Raw genomic sequence first — 24,102 nt, 5'->3', positions numbered from 1 at the left:
CTACTTCATGCATATAGTTATATACACATGAAATTGAAAGCACCATTATGTCAGTCAAATATATTGATGATTATTTAAATATATTTCCTATGCTCCAATATTCTTATTTCCAGAATGGAGAAAATACTATTAAAGACCTCTTTTAATCCATTTCTATTTACTGAAGTGAAAAGAAGCTTTTGGGTTCTGGGGATGGTGTTTACTTTTCGGGTCCCAAATTTGCTGTTTCCTGTCCCGATTCCACTCTTTCCTATCCAGGAGCTGCTGTTTCCTGCCCCAATCACACTGTTTTCTGGCCAAGAGCCACTGTTTCCTGTCCGCAAGCCTGTTTCCTGTCTCTGGCTTAGGTGTGGCGCTCTTTCCTGGCCCGGAAGCCACTGTTTCCTGAACCTGGTGGGGGCGTGGCACTGGGGCGGAGCAAGTCAACCAGGCCCTGAAGGCTTGGCACCAGCTCCAGCCAGAAGGCTACCTTGGCGGCAGGGTAGTGGTTGTGCATGTGCTGGCAGCGCTCAATGTGCAGGTACAGCTGCCCATGCCTGTCATACTTGGCCGAGGACACCACCTCAAACAGGTTCGGCGTAGTGTGCGTGAATGTAGTGTCCTGTGGCACTGGGAGTTTCGGGTCACTGAAGGAGGTGAGAGATACGGGGGATGGGAGAAAAATAATAACAGTAATAGTAACAAGAATAATAATAGTGATGATAACAATATCAATAATAATGTTAATAATAATGACAATAAAATATGACCCAAATACTCTCAATACAAAAACGTGTGAGACACGAGACCTAAACTCACAAATTTATTAGAAAATATGAAAACATGTTAAATATATGTGACACGTGACCCCAACAGATCATGAGTTTAAAATATGCCAATGAAAACCTATTACATGTATGTGACGTATGACCCCAAAAGTTACAAGTTTAAAAAATACATTGAAGAAACGTGTTATGAAGTTTACTTCCATTATGGCAAGGCTAGCCATTGGGACGAGATAATTCTCTTTTTCTGGACACTTTGACTTTATTATATATAAAATGAACATGCAGGACCCACAGGAAAGTGACTGCTGATTCAAGATTGACATTGCTAAAGAATTCCTGCTTCATGGAAGAGTCTGCCACTCAGTCTGCAGGACACAGAGAATAAGGACTGACAAACTGTTTAAAGTTTCCTGCTCTGCTGAAGAGTCTGTCTGACACACTATGGCCTATGGGCTGAAGATGGAAAATTACAGAACAACTTCAGGTTCCTGACCAGGCAAGTAGTTTCTGTCATTTTTTGAATTGATATATTAACCTTCTGTGGTTTTTGAAGGAGCAGAAGACAGATAGTTATGGTTATAGTTTTCCTTATTTAGGATTAAAAATAAGTATCATATAGGACTTTAGACTCACAAAGATAGGATAGATAATGGAATATTTTCTTCAAATCTTGCTAAATGTTAATGAACTAAATATTATTAACTGTGATTGTTATTTGATAACTGTTGTGTGATATATTTTGCTGTTAAGGTTAAAACCCATCTTTTTATTTAGACAGAAAAGAGGAGATGATGGGAGAAGTCATTTTGTAAATATGTTTCTCATACTGGTTAATGAAAAAAGCAGTGTTGTATAATAGGAAATCAAGAGAGGAGGGACTGGGAGACAAGGGGAATTTGAAGAAGGAGTAGAGAGAGGTTGGCATGGAGTCAATGCAGAGAGCAGACAATAGCAGCCTCTCTCTCTGGTAAGATTAGACCACGTGGAAATACATAGATTAACAGAAATTGGATAATACTTAAGACAGGGCCAACAGAATGATATCTAATACAGGGTCTCTGTATGTTAATTGGGGCTGGCGCTGCAGCGGGACCAGACCAGTGGCGGGCAGAAAAACTACTCCTAACAAGAAAGAATGTTAAGAACAGTGAAGGAAAAAGGACAGGTAACATATAAAGGTATCAAAATTACACCTGACTTCTCCATTGAAACCCCTGAGGCAAGAAGGTCTTGGATAGATGTTCTACAAGTACTAAGAGTCCATGGATGCCATGCCAGCAAAACTAACAATAATTATAGACAGATAAAACAAGATATTTAATGAAAAAGCCAGATTATTACAGTGTATATCTACAAGTCCAGCCCTACATAAAGTTTTGGAAGGAAAACTCGAAACCAAGAAGTTTACAATACTCACAAAGATGTAGGAAACAGATAATCCCACTTCACCAGAAAACAAGGGAAAAGCAGGACAAATATATTCACAAAACCAATGCCAACAACACACACACACACACACACACACAAAACAAGCATTAACAATCAAAGGTCTTACTCTCCCTCAACATTAATGATCTTAACTCATCTATAAATAAACACAAGCTAACAGAATGGACATGAAGACAGAATGCATCCTTCTGCTGCATTCACAAAATATATCAAAGCTTCAAAGATAAACATTACCCCAGGGTAAAGAGTGGGGAAAAGATCTTCCAATCAAATGGACCCAAGAAGAAAGCAGGTCTGGTTATCCTAATATCTAACAATTAGATTTCAAACTGAAATTAATCAAAGGAGATGAAGATGGTCTTTTTGTATTCATCGCAGGAGAAATACATCAACAAAAAGTCTACATTCTGAACATCTATGATCCAAATCTAAGGCACACATATTCGTAAAAAAAAAAAAAAAAAAAAAAAAAAAACACTACTAAAATTCAAACCTCACATAAAATTTATCACACTTATAGTGGGAGATTTCCACACACCATTCTCACCACTAAACAGGAGCATTTCAGCTATCATTAATATTTATCTGAAACAGTCTTGGCTTAATCAACTCATTCAGTGGGTATATCCTAATAGCACAGTCACTTTGAATCTTAGTTTTTAGAAAAGGAAGTCAGTTTGAAAGAGTAAAATGTCCAACAATTCAAACAGTTTTGAACACTACTGTGAGCACAAGTACACAGAATGACCTTACTGTGGCAATCAGTCAATCAACGTGGGAATCCAGGGTGAAGACATCCCATCCGGTGTAACCTGGAGAGACCTAATGCAATAAAACAACCAATAATGATTTGTTCTTCTTACTGAAGAACCTGTTAACTGCTCAAATACCAGACAGCAAAATATTGTATAGGCTTCAACCCAGCAAGTTAGGCCAGGAGAGATCTGTGTCCCCATGGGTGCGTGCATCTACAGGACTGAGAAGCATCGAGCCACATCACATGTGCTCTGCGTACACTCAGACATGTTCAAAGTTCAGAACCTTTTCAGGACAAAACCACAGCCTCAAAAAGCCTATATTTGAGTAAAACCAGTGGGCTCTAGCATGCTGCAACAGTTCGGCCTCACTGTTTATCCAGATCCTTATTAAACACATGTGTTTAATCAAACACAGTGAAGAACTCTGAGCACAACCTCAATTCCAGGCAGAGTCCTTCTGCAGTCCCACGTCCAGGAAAGGACTGAGGAGCAGGTGCAGCCCCAGCTGCTGGCCGTGCGCATCACCTCCAATGGACTGTTAGATATGGCACACTTCGCTAAGCATCTGGGTGTGATGTTCCCATGCCCCCCATGTGGGACTCTTTCATGCAAAGCATCCAACTTGGGAGCTGTGCCCTTAATAAGATAATATGACTTAAGGAAAGGGGCATGCCTTTTCTAATACAGGGCAGAGCATAGCCAGTTTAGTTTAGTTTGCAGGAATGACCAGTCTTGTGCCTGATACAATAGGAAGACACTGATATCACCTGCTCCCAGCAGCCTCACATACTGCCCAGCAGCCCCATGTGCTGCAGGTACTCTCACTTGCCTCTGGCAGCACCACATGCCAACCAGCAACCTCACATGACCCCCAGCAGCCCCACTTCCCCCTGGTACCCTCAAGTGCTTCTGGCAACCCCAAGTGCCCCCGGCACATGCACATAATAACAGCGCTCACATGTAGCTTCTTGAGGATCTCTAGGCTGTAAAAGAGGGCAATGGTAGCTCTAAAGGCAGTTTCAAGAATCCCCCTCAAGTTCTGCTGATACAAGGTCATTGCTTTGCGAAAAAGTCTGGTCTCAAAATGTGTTTAAAATTAAAGTTTTTGTTCTTTGAATTTTTAAAACATGAAGCATTAAAATCTAGAAGTTCAAAAACTGAAAAGGCAGGTGGGATAGATAAAGGTAATTATAAAAGCATTATGGGTTCCTAGCAACTATCTTGTGTGTAGACTCAGATAGGTTTCTTAGATATCTTTTAAAGAGCTCCAAAACCCTGTGTGTGCCCACTGTAAAAACAACAAAGACAGCCACCCTGACCACACCTATCATGATTTGTAATGATTTACTGTCTGCTGGTTGCATCTTTCTCCTACCTCTTGGCTTAGCATTTATTAAAATACCTTTTTAAAAAATCTAACCTTTTCATAGGAGAAAAAAAAAAGCACTGCATAAAGAGCTGTAGAAAGCACATCTTTCAAAATATTAAAAATTATTCCTGGCTTACAAGTAGGACTTCAAAGATTCAATATTGCAGTTTCATTAGGATCTGGGTAAATAATTAGGCCGAACAGACGTTTATTCAGGGAAAAATAACTCACAACATAGAAAGTTGAACACCAGTAGCTTTCTGCTCCCAAGAATGCCTGCAGAAGTCCTTCTGTTCCCATACAGCATTCCCCTGCTTCTACTCAGACCTAGTTCCCCAGGTCACTTCCGCCCCTGAGTCCACCCCTCAATGGGAGTGGTCATGGTCAATGCCACAGAAGGAGACAAAGTGAATATCCCACTAAATTTCCCTTTTTAGTCTAAAGACAAGATTTAGGCTTTATACAAAACTATATATAAAACAGTGAATAACAAGTGTGCTCTAAGAAAAAGAGACTCAAGAACAAAACAAGCTACATATCTAGTCCTAGGGTGAAGGCATAACAGAGTTTACAATAGAGTTGTCCTAAGCTGGAATACTTAAGTCTAGTACCTACTATATCTAACTAGGAAGAGAGAATAATACTTGTGGTAGTTTAGTCTCCAAGTCATCAATATCTGAGAAGGAAAATAATGATACAAGTAGAGAGCAAGTGCGGATGGGCAACTTCCAAAAGGAGCAGTAAGGACAGAAACAGCAGGCTACCTGGATAGACACCCAAGGTCTCACAGCAACGTTGGTAAACCCAGTTTTGGCTAATGCCAAGAGTACTTGACAGACAACAACAACAGTAGGGAGGTAGAAAGGCTGTCTTACCCTGGCTTGGCAAGGTTCACCAGTCTTCTATATTTGTCTGCTGCAAGCACATAGGACATTTGTCTCCTGCAAGCACATAGGACCGCACGTCCAAATCAGTGGTGAAGGTGAGGGCAGTACTTTGCACAGAAGGCCATTAGCTGAAGCAAGGATGAACTCCAGAAGGAGCAACAACAGTATCCAACATATTTTTAGGAAACTACACGGTGCTGACAGGAGCAATAGTGTCTCATGTCAACAGAGTACTAATATTAAAACATTTAAATGCCATGTTCTACATGTCTATGGATTGATTGAAGATTAAGCATCTATGTCTGACTAATCGCATAGGTAAAGGAAACATGGGTGAAGATAATCTGTAATACTCAGAAACTTGGCTAAAAAAAACTGATTGAAACTTCCTTGAGTAAAGCAGGGAATAATACCTAAACATTTTATATACATACACATACATACATACATACATACATACATACATACATATCTCAGAGGTAGAGTAGAAATTTCTAGACAAGAGGTAGACTATAAAGGTCGGCATGATAAATATCCCCAAATGTATCAATATACAAAATGTCTTGAATACAAGAAAAAGTTACATACATAGAGAATAGCAAGAATAAATGCGCATAAGTTGTCTCAACATACGAAGTGTCTTGAACATAAGTAAAAGTATACATAGATAGCATATGGTAAGAATAATGTGCATAAAACATCATAAGTAGAAAGATTTCACATAATATCACAAAATATAATACACAATTCTTACAGGAAGGGGAATATAAACTTAATTTTACATAGCTTACCACAAATAAGAATATATAACAATATAAACTGTATAATAATATCTCATTCTTACTCAATAATTCAAAAGAAAATAGGCTAATCTACCTATATTCCATCTAAACCATAACTTATCCAACCATACCATATTCCTGTCTAAAAGTTAAACCCGAATTTAAGCATCACCATCCATACACAACTCTAAATAACGAAAGAGAACCCCACGACACAATTATCCCCAATTTCCAGACAGGTTACTGTGTTAGCCATTTTAAAGGTAGGGCTTTTGGTTCCTCTGTTTGTTCAGCATATGTATTCTGTTTTTGTACAGCCTGGATATTTGGTATCTGACTTGTATAGTACTTTATAATCTTCTTTCCACAATCATGAGGTCGTTTATGGCTCCTATCTAATACTGGAGGAATGTTGATCTGTGTATTCCATTGCTGTAATAGATCACGACCCCATAAGTTTATCACTACTTCAGCCACATATGGTCTCAACCTTATTCTCTGTCCTTCTGGTCCTATACATTCAATCCATCTCGTGCTCTGTTTTACCTGAGACAGGGTTCCAATCCCTAAGAATTGAACATTTACCTCATGCAGGGGCCATCTTCGAGGCCAATATTTATTAGATATGATAGTTTCATCTGCCCCTGTGTCAAGTTACCCGCCAAACAGTCTACTATTCATCTTAACTATCCATCTAGGCCTTTGACTATTTATATACGTTTGCCAAAGTAAACGTTTTTTATTTCCTTCTGTCATTTTTGATTCAACCTCCATCACTTGTTTGTCATCCAGAGCGGTATGAGTTTTTATAATAGGCACAGAATTTTCTAATTGTCCTGTGGGAGATTGTCTTCCACTGTGACTGAGAATGTTCGGACCACGTGTGACGTGGGGGCCTTCGAGAGCCCCACCCCCAAGGAGGTTCCCGATGGTAAAGGGATTCCTTGCTTGTCTCTGGTTGATATGCACTCATTTGTCCAGTGTCTTCCTTTGCCACACCTTCTACATAACCCAGGAGGCTGAGGCCTTCTGTTTGATTCATTCCTGGGAGTGTTATTTCTAGGGAAGCTTTGCCTATAGTTTCTTTTTAGATGTCCTATCTTACCACAGTTATAACATCTGACATGTTGATATCTCTTCAAACGTTTGGAGATGGCTTCTCCTACCCAAGCTTCTAAGTCACCATAGTTAAGACCTCTGTTATCTTGTTGTCTCCTCAGACCTTTAGATGTGGCTTCTCCTACCCATGCTTCAGTCTTATTGTCATTATACTCAATGTTGCCTGTATATAGGACCCATTCATCCAAGGGTGCTGATCGCATTTTTAAAGGTCAATGCATTGAGGATTCACATTCTCATAAGCTAAAGATTCTATGAGTATTCACCTAGAATCTATGTCTGCTATCTCTAATTGTACTGCCCTAGATAATCTTTCTATAAAGACACTAAAGCATTCTCTATGTCCTTGCCTTATCTTGGTATAGGATTCTATCCTTTCTCCTAATTCATGAACACTATGCCAAGCATTCAGAGCTGCTGTACTGCATAAAGACAAGATATGTTCATCATCGGCAGATGGGTTTCTGGATCAGCATAAAGACCCTCACCAAGAATTTTATGTTGGGGAGCTTTTGTGTCCTCTCTCCATAAAGCCCGCTATTCTAATTGAGAGGAGTTTTCAAGGACAGCTGACATTAATTGATCCCAATCCTTAGGGGTTACCTTGTTATTCCTTGCCAATGATTCTACTAATTGCTTCACATATGGTGAATGCATGCCATAAGAGACTACTGCTTCCTTTATACCTTTTAAATCTTTCATACGTATTGTTTCCCACTGATATGCAATGATGCCTTTCCCGTGTTTTTTCATTGCTGCTTTGTCATTAATAGATACAAGGAAAGCTTCCCTGACCCTAAATGGTGTGTAAAATTTTAAGTCTTTTTCATGTCCTCTTACTGTAGTTCTTCTTCTGATGTATCAGACTGAATGTCTTCTAAATCCTGAAATGTATTCACCATTGTTTCTTTGAGTGTCAAAACATCTTGAATCAAATAACTTTCTAGAGTCAGTTTCTTACTTTCTCCAACTACAAATGATTCCATGTTTTTAATATTCTCATCCTTAGATATTATCTGAATGGCATGTAAACTGCCTTCCAGAAATAATGTTCTATCTGCCACCTTGCCGTTATCCTCTGACATGAAAGAGATTCTATCATTTAGTCTTTCTATCTGATATTGCAGTTTTTTAAACTTATTAGTAGCTTCCTCCGACCAGGAAAGAGCTGTTTGTGCTAGCATAGCATGTTAATGCATTGAATTGTTTCTGTTCTGGTTATTGTGGCATTAGACATGGAACAAATTCTGTTTTCTACTTGGTTATTTTTGTGATCCACGGTTTCTATTCTACTTGTCAGCTCTCCAATGACATCTTCAATATTCTGAACCTTTTATTCTAAACATTCTGTGCTTTGAATTCTATCATTTTCCATGTCTCAAATCCTTGTTACTAAATCTCCTATGAAGAGAACTTGTACAAGTTCCTTTTTGCTGTAATCTCAAACCATTTCTTTAAGAATATCATGTTAATGATGAATCCCATTGCTATTACAAAATAAAAGTACATATTGGTCCAGTCATAATTTTCTTCTGCTAAAATCCCTTCTATATATGATGTAAAATAATTCCTAATGTCCTGCATTTTAAAATTATCTGCCATAGGCATGAAACAATTGATCTCAGATATTTTATCAGCTTAAATTGCAAAGGATGTTACGATTACCTTAGGTGTAATTCTGCTGCCCTGGAACTTTGATGCTTTTAGTTGTAGATCTCAGCTTCTGGTAATTATTCCTGAAGGTGTACCACCAAATAGTGTCCAGCCACAAATGACCCGTCTGATCCCAGTTCTGCCCGGAAGTGTACCGCCAAATATCGTCCTGCAGCAGAGATCCTCCTTATCCCGGTCACTATAGAATAACGCTTAACAAACTATGGCAAGTGAAATTTTGTTAGAAAATGTGTAAAAGAAGCCTTGTGGAATTGCTGGGACCACAGGGCTAACCGCAGGAAACGTACAAGCTGGATGGTCGCCAAATGGCTCTGCACGAATGCAAAGTGCAGAAATGGGCAAAAAATGAGAAGCAGTGAGTACCTTCTCAGGCCCGTTGTGGAGGCAAAGGAGAAGTAGGGAAGAGGCAAATGTCCCAAAGCTGTGGTGAGTCTACCTGGTTAGGCAAGGAACCCTGCCTGTTGGGGATGGTGGGGGAGGTGAGCAGTGTCTGCTGCCTGGGTGAAGCCCAGGTCCTGTGAAAATCCTAATCCCACTTCTGACATCAGATATTGCGGTTAAATTAGGATCAGCATAAACAAATAGGCCGAATAGATGTTTATTCAGGGAGAAATAACTTACAACCTAGACAGATGAACACCAGCAAGTTCCACTGTCCTGTCCGAGTCCCACCAGCAAGACAGCATTCCCCAGGCTCTTCCTTAGACCTCCTTCCACAGGTCACTTCTGACATGGCTCCACCCACAAGTGGGCATGATCAGTGCTAAAGAAGGAGACAAAGTAAATATCTCACTACACACACACACAGAGATATTGACTCCCAAATTTGAATTTATGGCACAAACCAATCATGCAACACTAAACCATAGACAGAAAGTCCCAGAGAGAGAGAGTGCATCTGCATTCCTCAGTCAGTAAGGGCTCCTTACATTTAGCAATTGCAGCATGCAATGCAGTGGCCCGGGCATCAAGATTTAGTTTCTGCCTGTGTACATACTAGAGAAGCTTACACCCAAGGAGTTTTTCAGTTATAAAAGTGACAGAGAGTAACCAGCTGCACAGTCTAGACACTTGAGATTCACATTTCACACTGCAATTTAGTACATACCTAAATATCCATGAAAAGCAAAGGGTCTAAGAACCAATAACGAAAAGATGCGGGGTGTAACGTGCACACTTAGGGTGTGGCACACAACACCAAAGCCCCTGACAGTGGTCTGTGACACTACCCAGCAGGACCCCTTGGAAGGCGCACAGGTGCCCAAATGGCCTCCAGCAATGTGGGCACAGTTGTCAGTGCTGTATGAGAAGCTGAGGCTTTTACATGGCCCTCGGTCTTAACACAGAGCATGGTGGTGTGCAAGTGGAGGGACTGATGACCAGACACCTGGGAACCCAGGAGCGATTCTTATAGCAACATCTGTCAAAGACCACACAGGGAAGACAGGACTGATGCAGGACAGCTGAGGGACTTAAAAGTTTGACTGTCTATTGAAAGGTAAACAACCCAGAGGGATAAGGGACAAGGGACAAGGGACAAGGAATGAAGACCCAATCCCAGGTTTGCTATGACGAGGGATGTAGGAGTAGTTTGTCATGTCCACTTTTCTCTGTCTCACAGAATTACCAAGAAGTGAGGGAGGCTATCCCTGGACAGTTTGTGGTGAACTTGGACGAAGGTCCTGGGCAACTTGGTGGGTGACAGCAGCAGCAAACAACCCAGAGCATGAGGAAGCAGAGAAGGCTCAAGGTAAGCAAGTGTGCAGGCAGGAGCACAGGCAGGCCCTGGCATGCAGCCATAGAGCTGCTTCTCGTCACCAGAGGCACCTCCTTCTCAGTTTCATCAAAGTTGCAGCACCTCAAGCTAATAAGCATATGGATACCAGGCAGCTTTCCTTTGAGCCTGTACCTATTACCTGTGCTCACAGAGTATAGCCTCAAATAGAGCAGACTCTCAGTCCCCTCCCACAAACAAGTCTTGCACTAAAGTAAGTCTAGCAGCACAGAATAGAGGAACTCTGAAGACCTTGCAGTAATCTATCTGTGCAACAAGAGTATTTAGTCTTATTTTGGGTCATATGTCCAAACCAGGAGGCATCACAGTGTGAGGCTACTCTCTAGATCCAAATTAGCTGGAGCTAAAAGACAGGGAAATGTTAAATAGCAGTAACTGAGTACATCCCATCAGCCCTTAACCTACACAAAGTGAAAACAAGGCCATACCTATTCTAACAATAAACAAAGGTTACAAAGGTCCCTTTGTAAAACTACAGCACTTTCAGGCTACATGCAATTAAGACTTCATATGGTAGACAGGATCCTGAAATGAACAATTATTTTGATTCTAAAATGCAGTGAATAAATTTTGTATTATGGAAATGGTTACTCTTGTATATGAATGAAGTGACAGAATCCACTCCACAGTATCAATTTCCTAACTCTTGAGAACTTGAAGGATCATGAGGGACTCATACTTACCTGGGAGTGCAGCACAGAGAGGAGCCTGTGGTATTCTTTGAGCTTCTTATGCAAGGCAGCAGCAAAGTTCTGTGTGAGGAGAATAAAACAGGGTTAAAGCATGATCATGCACACACAATGGCTCACTCTGAGAGGAGACACCTTTGCAAGGAGCTCTGCAGAACTGAAACCCTGGACCTGGAGAATTTATTTCAATAAAAAAAAAGCACAAAACTTGCTGGAATGAAATGGAGATATAGCAGGCATGTTTTCATGAAGCTGAAAGTGTGGTGCCTTTAGAGGGTGGCCCTTTAAGACAGGGGCCTTTCTAAGTTTAAGTTACAGTAACTTCCTTAAATGCTCATCTAAGATCGGGACCTTGTAGCAGCCCCAGTTCTGACATGGCTTAGTGCCCCACTCAGTGCACTGAACACCTCTCTGCATCTCCAGCCTGAACTGAATGCACACTGTCAGAAGTGCTCAAGAAGAGCCCCACTGGCCTGCAATCCTATGACAGCATCTTGGCATGAACCCTAGGCTAAAAACAGAGAACACAGCCCAAAGTCTGCTTTGTAGGACAAGCTACCACAAGCACACCATCAAAAGCTTAAACCAGTCCTCTTTAAATAAATATGCAGCTCCATGGTTTGCCACATACTTTAATGCAATGCACAATGTCATAAAACATGGGATTATTTTACCCCACAAAAGAGAACCTAAGATGCACATTTTAATCTAAAAGCTTCCCCAGTGTTCACAGGGACAGCAATGTGGAGTTTGTTCAGGCCCATAATTACATTCTACAAAACTGCACCCCAGCCTCCAAGAGATAAGAACCACAAATAGATGTATGGTTAAAAAATACAAAATAAACAGTGTATCAACTGATCAAAAGCCCAAGTTGCAGTATGCCATGGAGAACGAAAATCTCCAGACTACACAGTTCAAATTACAGGTGGTTCCACATCCAAACATCCATATGGCAGGGTTACATGAGTGCAGTCATCTCCAACAGCCAAGGAGATTGAGGGGCTACGTGGGCTGGGCTGCCTGGGCTTGCTAGAGGGAAGTGGTACTGAGAACTGCACTGAGAGCCGGTATCTCCTTCTGCAAGAGTTCTGCTCTATCTGGAGTATAAGATGGGCTCTGCTGAGGCCTCAGAAACAGTGTGGACAGGAACTAACCAGGACAACAAGCAAGGAGACACCTCAACAGGGATGCAGTTCACCCCAACAACAGCACTCAACAAGTCTGATTCGGCCAGCGATAACTTCTTAACTTCAACAGCAGGGAACACGATGGAAAATCTTCAGCACAGGAGTTACATGCACGTGCCTGTCCCTATCAGAGCACTTCAGGGTGATCTTGGGTAATACACTTCTGCTTCTGCAGAATCGATGAATGAATACCACCCTGCTAATTTTAGATGAGAGGATTTAAATACTGAAAGATCCTTATGAGACTACAATAGTGATACACATCTGACAGTCCTGAATGTATAAAAGTGAAAAACCCACAAAAGTCTGATTTTTAAAGTATAGAATTGGACACTCCTCAAAAGACACAGACAATGGGTACACGGAAAAAACGTTCAACACCACTAATCACCAGGGAACTGTAGACCAAAACCTGAGAATGAGCCTGACTCCAGGAAGACCAGCCATTATCAGCGATGATGAGAAGGGGAAGCTGGCACACTGCTGGAGGGCAGGCATGATCATCCATGATGAGGAGCAGAAGCTGGCACACTGCTGGAGGGCAGGGGTGCTCATCCATTATTAGGGAATTAAGAGTGGGAGGCCAGCACACTTGTGGGGGTCGGGGGTGAGGGAGGTGCATCAGCTATGCAGAAGTTCTTCAAATAACTAAAAAGCAGAAGTTCCAGATGCCAGCAGCCAACTACAGGGCCTATGTCCAAAGGCCTCGGAGTCAGTATGCTGAATGAACAGCTATGCTTTGTCTATTGCTGCAGCATTATCCACAATGGGCACAACACAGAAACATGGCCACTGAGTTCCACTCAGCCAGAAAGAAGGTACTGTACAGTCATGGCCAACACAATGCAGGATGAAGTAAGTAAAGTCTCTGGTCCCAGCTAGGCTGGCTTTTATTATCAGGCCTCAGAAAGGAAGAAGGGCAATAGCTAGCTGGCCAATTCACTGGACAGCAGCCAAAGTACAAGAGGAAACTCATAGGATCAGGACCAGCAGCTAACTATGCATTGTCTCCTCACCTTCCCATTCCAGAAAGAAACTAGGAGAAAGGACAGGATCTGTGCGGTGACAGACTGTCACCATTTAATCTCTGAGATCCCACTTCAACATCACATTCCTGGCCACCAGCCACACTCCCACGTACACTCCCATGTACACTCCAGACCACCAGACACACAACCCCTGCCATGATTCTGGCTACCAGCCATGCTGTCCCTGTAACGCTCCTGGCTACTATCCACACTCCAGTGCTGCCTCTGTGTCCCTCAGTAATTTTCTATAGCTGTAGCACTAAAAATGTGGGGCTTCTGAAGATCTGGTCATATTCCCAGGGCCTGTTCTTATCCTCCAAAGTGGCAGGGAAGTCATCAGCTTTCCCACTTCCATGTCCCTACTCCTCCCAAGCTCTTTACTCTGACCCACATTTACCACCCCCCAGCAGCTCCCACAGTCTCTATTCTCATTGCAGCCTGACTGAAAGCATTTTCAGTCACCACAAACACTTTCCTCAAGAAGAGCATGCCCGTGATTTTCACACTCAAACCTAACAACACGCTAACAACAATGAACATACCCGACCTACAAGTCTAAAAGAGTGGTATAGACTACTCTGGTTGGTGTACTTTCTGATTTTGTTATGTAACCATCCCAGCTCAGCAAGCAAGACTGACATGTCCCTCAAAGGTTTACTTATGTTTGCCTGAAAATAGGCACAGCAGAAGTCAAACTAAAGAGAACACTAGAGCTAATTACCAGTCCCAGGTGCCTGCTTTAATCATCTGACCCTAACCACCCAGCACAGGGAATTTGTAAGCAACTAGACCACCAAGTGGAAGAAAGCATGACAGCAGAGGACAGAGTGAAGGGATACTAGGCTCCTGCTATGTCCCCCTGTGGAATCTCATTCTGGGACATTTGCCCATCAGGGACCTTGACAATCCTCAGAAACACTGGGAACTATGATTGTTGCCCAGGACATGACACCACACTGGCCTCTACCCTCAGTGTACCCTCAGTGTGTGGGGAAAAGCAAGTGCTGCCACTGAGAGACCATGACAGATCACATCAGCCACAGATAGGCAAGGCATGAAGACAAACCCAACTGTGCTACTTGTTTGGTGCCACATCTGCCAAGCCCGAGTAATGCCAGTCAATACGAAGCTTTGTATCTGACTCTTTGAATACAGCAGGTGCGGTTCTCACCATACCTTTCCTTCCATTTTGTAAGTTTTCAGAGTTGGTCGTTTTGATATATTTGCCATCAATGCCCTGAAAAACATAGAGAATGTCTCTCAGAAGAGCTGCTTCGGTAACTTCCAATGTGCTTGAGAAATGATTTTTTAAAAGACAGTAAGGAACACTGTCAATATAAAATGAGTTACATGACTGATTAACTGTGTGTCATACATTTGTTCCCAGGCCACACATTTCAACTCTAAAGAGGTGTGAATGTAAGTGGCCTCAAGAAGCAAGAGAAATTTAAGACAGAAGGGCATGGGCTTTCTGAGAGGGGCAGGGTTCCTGCAATATCCCCTCTGAGGCCTCCGAAGACAAGCTTCCCTTTGACCACCAGACAGGGAGTAATCCCACGACAGGGGTAGGGTAATACCAGCTTACTACAAAGGTGACCTCATAACACCATCAGAAATGGAGATCATGGCTCAGAAGGTCTTCTGAAGAAATGTCACAATAAACTTAAGGTGTCAGCCAATACTGAGGGCTAGGAGGAAGCACAACACCCAGAAACCCAGGGTGCTGATGGGATAGTCATCACACCAGCACTGCAGCCTGGGCACATCATTCTTGGCTGTGGGCAAGGCAGCTTCCACTACCCATCAGGTTAACAGTGACCTTCAAAGCTCACAAGGCACTCTGCCCATTTCTACCTGTGGTTCTGCTATTGTGAAGCAGGCAGGGTAAACTCTCCTAGCAAGTGTGCCAGACTCACTGAATCTACTCAGGAGATCTTTGTTGTCCTTAAGGGCTACCTTCATCTCACTCCTTGAAATCCACCCTGACAGAGGCACAGCCCTCCCTCCTCTGTGGTTGACTTAACTGCATCTATCTTTATATCTATCATCTATCTATCTATCTATCAATCTATATGCCATCTATCAATCATCTATCATCTGTCTATCCAACTATCTATCCACATATCTACCTGTCATCTATCTATTTACCTGTTATCTATCCAAATATCTAACCACCAACTTTTAACCCATTTTTAAGCACCATGAACCACTCATACTGGAATTATTTTTAAAAATGTCACTGAGAATAAGTATGTATATCTTTAACAAGTACATCTGTGTCTCAGCAGCCATACTCCAACTGTCACTACCTACACCACTGATCCTTCTTCTTCTCATCTGTTTCTGCCAATCCCCTGTAGCTGTGTGGGGAGCACAGGTCTGCAGGCTGAGAACAGGGCACTGGGTAGGATAATGTCGTTGAGAAGGTGGCATGTGAGTTCTCTATGGGGACAGCTGCTAAGGGCAATGGCTTTCATATCCCTTGATTACAAGTGAAACTGCCCCCCATGTTTGCTCTGAAGGAAAGGAAGCAACAGCCATAGCCTCAGGATCAGTATACCATGAAACTTCAGTACTTGTAACTCTACCTGCCAAGCACTGCTACACACGGTATACTTGAGAAAACACTCACATCTCCCTTGACAGTCTAACAGAACTTTAAATTTATGTTATAAGTGCATTAAAGCCCTTCAAGAGGTCTTCCTCTCACCACCCAGAAATCATCAGTGGGTTGCTTTCACTTTATAGGCATTATGCTAAACACTACCATCATGAACAGATGGACACCTTCTTCCATGGAGCTTGGGTGACTTCCCAGGAGGGACAATAGAAAGGGATGAAGGAGGGACTGGGACAAAGGGACAGTGAGTAAAACACAGAGGGAACAGATCAATCAGCAGTTAGCTTAGGGTTTGGTAGCAGGCCAAATGAAGTGACCTCACAAGGCATCTGGGCACAGCAGGGATCCTGTGTTTCATTGTTTGAAAACTTACATATATATGATATATAAGGAATCAATACAGATTAGTTTCTGGCTTTGAGAGTACAGTGGCTTCAAAATGTCAAAACACTTCTTACCACTCAGATCCCCTTCTCTCCTTGACCTTATCATGTTGTGAGAAAGAGCATTTGGGAAACCCTTGGAGGTGGGGATTTGTGAAGAATGCTGATTGGAATTCCAAGGTCCATGCAAGGAATGGCTACAACTGCTGCTGGAGGCCATCACCAACTCTGGGAGTTTGATGGGGCTGCCTAGAGAAATGAAGAAACATTTCATCTTCAAATAACCAGAGACAGAAATGTGCTAGGGATCATCATTGTGTTGTTACACTGCTACGCTAATGTGTAAATCTGACACCAGGACCCTTCCAATACACAGATCTCAGCACAGTCAGCTCCAGACCCTTACACTGTCAGGGGATACAAACCCAGCACTGAGATATACTCCCAAGCAGACATCTCACCCTGCTGTCCATACTTATTGGAGTTCTCTACAAACACACAGCATACATCATACCCACATGTGAGAAATTTGAAATTCTAAAGTAGTTGTAATGTCAAGATCATAGCCTTTCATTCATTCAACATTTCCTGAGATGTTGATATGTCTCAAGATCTGGACCCTGTCTCACCTGTTGGTCTCCAGTCCCATCCCCTAGCCTTTCATGCAAACTCTGAAAGGAGTCTCTGCAGTTTTCATTGATTTGAAAAATGTACAAACACATAAAATGCAAGACAAAGTAACCTGTAAAATACATCACTGTCTTTTGAAGAATATCTTAAAACCCGATACTGATTTCTAAGGTCACCTAAGAAAATCACTGCTTCTTTTAACAATGAAATAGCCAAGGGTCTCTCAATTGCACATGCTGCCCTAGGGGTGCTCTGGGGAAGCTATTCTCATCATGCCCTACCCTCAGTATGAGCACTGCCATTCCTTTCCTGCACTACCCTCAGCTGGCTGTAAAATAAAAGACTAACTCAGTTCAAATTTGTCTATGATATTTTGTCATGATAACAATTAGCACTCTAAATTCCAGGACCCTTTCAGCTGTAAGTGCAGTTGGCAAATGTCACAGGCTCATCACAGAGTAACCTGTGTGCAGTGCATGCAATCCATGCTCAATAGTTTCTGTGCCACTTTATAAATCTGTGACTTGTGATTTTATTGGGCTCTAATGGGAAACATTGTGCTTTTGATGTTGATTCTCTCATCACCACGGCTCATCGGGAAAATTACCTAGCTTAGTCTTGTTATACTGTGATCACCAGGAATGACAGTGGCAAGAAGCTAAGCCATCTGGTAACTACACACAAAATTGTGTACTTAACAGGAAAGAATCTGAATGTACTTTAATCACATAACCACCTGCTTTACTCTTAGCCAACCATGTCATCTTAACAACTCCAAGTATTGTCTTGTCCTATCTTCACAGCCCTGGCTTTTGTCCTCTTACCTCACAGCATTAACCATGAGTCTGAAAATCACAGTCTAAGGACAATTTACTCTGCTACATCTTCAACAAGTCTACAAAAACCTGGGCACACACCTATGGCATAGAACACTGAGATACAAACAAGGCCTAGAAACATGGGCGAGAGAAACAATCCTGTGGATCCTACTGGTTCTATCATTGTGTGTGTGTGTGTGTGTGTGTGTGTGTGTGTGTGTGTGTGATGTGAGTGAGAGCTCATTAGCTCATTACCCAGGGAAGATAGGCTGCACAAGTGTGGGGCCACTGAAGCCAAACATGCCAATGCTGCTGAAGCCACTGCTGCCCAAGCTGCCAGAAATTTGTGCCTGTGTGCTTCGGTCCTGGTAGTTGAGGGCAAGGGTCTGAGGTCTGGCATAGTAGTGAGGCTTCAAGTGAGCAACTCTTGGTAAGGCTTGTGCAAACAATAAAGCATAGCAATTTACCTGAAATGCAGTGCATTGTAGACACATAGGAAAGAAATTCCACAGCTTGCAAAACCCCAGGGCCTTCATATTCTTATCCCCATGCTATTTCTGGAATTGGATTTGAATATCACTTCTTCAAGCAAGTCAATAAAGTCACTTTTGAACTGTTATAATTCACAGTATTTGGTATCCTCAAAACTCAACAGAAAACACAAACATGTTACAAGCCTATCACCACTATATAACAAGGTTGGAACAAATCCTGCACCCATAATCCTCAGCTTCTTGCCAGTCATATGCCTGCAGAACATTATATTGTACTAGACCCTGAAGCATGGAAGAACACAGGGAGACAAAGCAGAAAGCCTGCTGGTATGACAGTGATAAGTGTACCTAACTCCTTAAAGCACAAGAACTCCCATGATTCCCAGCTCAAGATGGCTCTAATTTCACAGGCCCTAGTTTCACTTTAACAACTTGGGCTGCTCAGTGCACAAGGTTACATCAGAATGACATTAATCTCAAACACATCTTCTGGAAAAGAAGGCATGACTAGACTACCAGGCTCAGTGGGTGGGCCTTATGCTTTTCTCCTATTATGTCCTTTCCTAACAAAGAGTGGTACAACCATCCCACAAGTACTACCTAGGCACATTCATCCTCCTTTCTGGCTTGCTTGCGAGAATCCTCACTAAGATTCAGCAAGAATTAGAGGATTGACCATGCATTTTTCAAAACTCCCTTTTTAGATTAAAAATAACATTGCAAGAGCTATTACCTTTCCTGTTTCAGGAAATCTTTAGAAACTCAGCCATGGAAAACAAAATGTATAAACACATCCATGGACTGTGGATGCCCATCAAGTCAAAAGACCTAAATGTCAAAAGTGTGGCTACAGTAAGGATGCTTTGGCTGTCTTAGTCTAAATAACGACAGACATGAATCTGAGGTGTGCCTACTCCTGACCTCAAGGCTAGGGAAAGAGAAGTTGGAGCTAAGGTGTTAGAATAAGTGAGGAAGAAAAGTCTGTTCCATGTACATGATACTGTGTTCCCCTATTTAGTTAAGGTATATAAGACCAGTGAAAAATAAACTCATGACATTTCAGTATTGACTGATCTGCCCTTCTGACTTTTATTCTGTGTGTCTTTCTTGTTTATACCTAGCCTTTCCTTCATCCACACTCCCCCACTCAGTTACAGACTTGAGGCAGCTCGGATGGCTCCAACTGCAGCCCGATGAGACCCATCCCAACAATAGACTAACCCAGAAGCAAGGCACTGCAAATACAATGAGAACCTGCACAAGGAAGGGGCTGGGAACCTTGTTGGGCTTCAACTAGCAGGGGAATGGTTGGAGGACATGGGGGAAGACGACAGCATCCTAGAAAGGAAACAGACCATTCAGGTTCAGTGGACTACCCAGACCCTGGCAGGGCATTCAAGCTCTGTCTGTCCCACAAAGTCTCAGTCTCTCTCTCTTACTGTCTCTGTCTCTTTCTCCATCTCTCTATGTGTTCATCTTTTTGTCTCTCTGTGTCTCTTTCCCTTTGTCTCTCTCAGTTCTATGTCTCCTCAGGCAGTCAACAGCAGCAGCTGCCATTCAGAAAGAACCCCCACCTAGGGACAAGCACTATATGTCATCACTACGATGCCAGATGCCAGAAGACTGGCTCTCTTCATCCACACAGGAAAGGAGAGCAAAGAGATTCACAAGGCTGAGTGAGTAGCAGGACTCAAACCTGGCTGCTCGACTTCAACTATCAGTGGAAGGCAGACATAAGGACTGCTGAAAGGAATCAAGATGGCAATGGGCAACATAAAGGAGAGGCAGGCTGCTTATAGACATGTATGGAGAAAGGGGCACACTTAAGAAAGTAGAGGAAGGCTCCATTTAGCTCAATGGATGGCAGGCTTCATGCACTTCAGGGGCTTCCCCTAGGAATGCAGGGGTGGAAATCAGCAGAAAGACCTCTCTAATAAAGTGAAGGCCAAAATCCCAGCACTCACTGAGGAAGTGTGTGACTGGGGAGAAGTAAAGGGGGCACACAAATGCACAAAGCTGCATACAAAAATCTCTAAGGGCATGTTAGTAAGCAGGACATGACTTCTTTACTGCACACATGCAGCTCAGCCAATTCTCCCCAGCTCTGAGATACAGGAATATGCCACCACTATGGGCTTCAGTGCACTTTATTTACATAGGGAACAGCTATTAATAGCCAAGTAAAGGGGTTTGTTTAAGAGTTTTCAGAGTATTCTGAGGTTCAGACAGGAACAGAGAAAAAAGAGGCTGTACCAGCCAGGAACCCACCATTCAAGTGTCAAAACAGCCTCCCCAGAGCCCAGAAGGACAAGACACGAGGCTGTGTGGCAGCCAGGAGCCACTGGTCACCCTCAGTCCCCATCCTCCCCACCCAGCTACCTCATTGTAACCATAGCCAGTTCCAGATAAAGCCCAGATGACAGCAAGCAATAAACCTGTGGGAACAAAGAGAGTATGTGTAGCCACGCTGAGGACTCAGCCTGCCATAGATAACCCTGAAACAGCCACCTCTCAGGCCTGCGAGGTAAGGTAAGTGCCTTGACACAGACACACAGCTTCATGCAGCGGGTGTCAACTGGATTTAAGTGTGGACAAACCTCACCCAAAAGTGGAGGACTATGACAGCAAAGGCTTCTGAGGAACACATGCTTACTTGGCAGCTGCCATGGCCCCTGACACTTCATACACACAGGACCTGTACAGGCCACAGGGGAACTCTGTCAGAACCCTGCTGCCTTGTAGCACATCTGGACTGGCCCTGCCACATCCCTGAAAACAACAAGCACTCTGGGCTCTTCCTTCCAGGTCTCCCCGTGGACCCCATAGCAAATGGGACATCCTCACTAGACAGAAAACAGGAAAAAACTGTGTCAGTGGCCTTTATAATTGGAAGGGATTTTTTTGTTTGTTTGTTTTTTTTTTTGTTTTTTGTTTTTTGTTTTTATTTCCTAATCAGAAAGATAGAACGGCTACTTATCTGGGCATATTTCCTGCTTTAGTACTAGGTCACACTCTCACAGTTTTCAAAACGTAGTCCCAAATGAAAAATTCAACTAGGTTGGTTGTATTGCCTAGCTGTGCATTGTTATAAATGGTGGGAAGCCATGGTGGGGCACAATTTAAAACAATGTTTAAGAACCAGGTGAGGGGCTAAACCAGTTATCTAGAACCAAAGGAGACAAAAGTAGGATGATTGCTGTGAGCTCAAGGTCAATATATCTCACACAGTGAATTCAACACAGCCTGGATTAAAGAGTTAAAGACCAGCTCAGAAAACAAAGTTAGATGATAGATGATAGATAGATAGATAGATAGATAGATAGATAGATAGATAGATAGTTAGATAGATAGATGCATGGATCGATAATAAATGGCAGATGCCGGAAGATAGATGGGTAAATGATAGGTAGACAATAGGTAGTTAGGTAGGATCAATAGACAGATGGCAGACAGACAGATCAGATAGAAAGACAACTGCATAGAAAACTAGATAAATGTAGGTATGGATATCTTACTACATATGATAGACAGACAGATGATAGACAGGTAGATGGGGAGATGATAGGCAAACAAGCAAGCACAGGAGTAAAAATAGTTTCAAATACATTTTCATAAAACAAACTTCTAAAACTTTAGTTTTCCAAGTGCACTCTGCCCAGTGGCCACAGTATCAGACACAATAGGTTTTGCTGCAGAAAACTAAGTCTGTGACCCCAACGAGGCCAAGCGGCTACGCAACCACAGCACATTAAACTCCTTTGTCATCCGTCAATTGCAAAATTCTGTCAAAGGGAAAAAGAATGAGGACATGAGAATGGCGTGCTACAGTTGGAGACCACTCCGTGGAGACAGACTCACTCCAAAACACTTTCCCGGATGGAGAGATATTCCGAAGGCAGTAAACAAGTCACTCAAACCACAATAAGGGATCATTCCCTCATTAAAGGCACAAGGAGGCAGTATTGGAAGTTTACATGCAAGCTCAGTCCCACAGACGTGGTCTCCTTTGCACTCTCTTAGGCTAACAGATCTGTCAAGAAATCACTGGACTTTGGGTCCTGAGGCCTCTCTACAGAGAGAAGGAGAAGGCGAGGTGAACTCAGTTCCTCTGCGGTCAGAAATCATAAAAGCTCAACTTGTGGTACAAGTCGGTTTTTTTTTTTTTTTTTTTTTTGATAGAGGCTGACAAATCTTTATCAAAATATTAGATTAGAACAATTTTCTAGCTTCAGTATCTAATCACAAAGGATTCAAAACTTCTTTTCCCTTTAGTTACTCACTACAATAATAAAATGAGCTGCTCACCGATAATTGAATCAGCCATAGAGGCTTCCACCATGTACCACATGAATAGGCATGTCTCCTCTGTTCAGAGCCTCTCCCAGAAGTTAGTTCCCCAAAGTTGTCTGGACTGTTGCTTCATTCTCTGTCCCAGTGCTCAACCAGATTGTTGGGACAGTGGGTAGGATAGTAGGGGGAAGGCAGGCTCTTGGTGAGGGTGGAGCAGGTGTATCAGAGCTCCAAGAGTGCTCTCTATGGGGAAAGAACATAGAAGTAGGGGAATCCAGGGCCAACCCAGGGAGTTCCTGGGGGAGGATGTAGGAGAGGGGACTCCCGAATTGGGTCCAGACTCACCTCTAGACAAGGGCTGCAGTATAATATAATTTTAAAACATATACTACTTAAAAAACCTTATCCAGCACGTTAATATTTGACCATAGAACATATATGAATATGTACATATATATGTACATATGTGGGAAAATATTTCTTATACACTTAAATATATTTATTAAGTTAATTGCATAAAAATGAGATATAATACAGAATAACAGAAGTACTATCTTAGCATTGAAGAAAATGAACTGAAGGAGCAAAACAATCTACGGCTAAAAAACCATCCCCTATTTCTTCTTGGTGGTGCTGGATTGGTCGTCCTGTCAGGGTCCCCTTATGCTCAATTGAGTGTTAGCTCTCCAGAAGCTCTCAGAGTAGCATACTCTATGCAGAAATCAGGAAGTGACAGAGGAAAGGTGGGGCTTAGTATATATAGCACACTCACATACTCAATACTGGTTCACTTGGTAATTTCCTAGGCCAGGTTGAGATTTTTAATGTTTGAAATTCTTGAAAAATATTATTCTACCTCTACATTCCATTTCATCATATTAAAGATTGGCTTCATATGCAATACAATAGCTGCAAAGCTGTTTGAATTCTGACCATGTATTACTCTAAGGCATTATGACAAAGTAAAAAGAACTGTGAAAATTTTGAAAAGGTAAGAAAGGTCATGATATATTTGTTAGTTGACAAAACCATTAGGCAGAAACACATAGAGACAGCTTACCTGAACAAGGAGGAGCTAACGGGCCACCAGACTGATAGCTGGGAAGCCAGCATGGGACTGACTCAGGTCCCCCTGAATATGGGTCTCAGCCAGAAGGACTGAGCAGTCTAAGAGACCTCAGACAGTGGAGCCAGGATGTATCCCTGGTGTACAAAATGACCTTACAAACACATCCCCCATGGAGGGATAACTTCCTTAAAATAGAGACAGGAGAGAAGCCCTAGTCCCTACTTCACATGACCTGTCAGGTCTACATGACACCAACTGGATGGCATTCCCCTACATATGGAATTGGAGTGG

The 24,102-nt window shown here is 42.5% G+C and overlaps 1 pseudogene; it reads right to left on the bottom strand.

The window, feature by feature from the left end:
* Positions 1-343: 343 nt before the first annotated feature.
* LOC127214746 (gamma-tubulin complex component 3-like) lies at positions 344-21,099 on the bottom strand (annotated as a pseudogene).
* Between the last annotated feature and the right edge of the window lie 3,003 nt (positions 21,100-24,102).

This window comes from Phodopus roborovskii, unplaced genomic scaffold, assembly GCF_943737965.1.
Source record: "Phodopus roborovskii unplaced genomic scaffold, PHOROB, whole genome shotgun sequence".
Lineage (NCBI taxonomy): Eukaryota > Metazoa > Chordata > Mammalia > Rodentia > Cricetidae > Phodopus > Phodopus roborovskii.
This window is presented reverse-complemented; position numbering and strand designations above follow the sequence as displayed.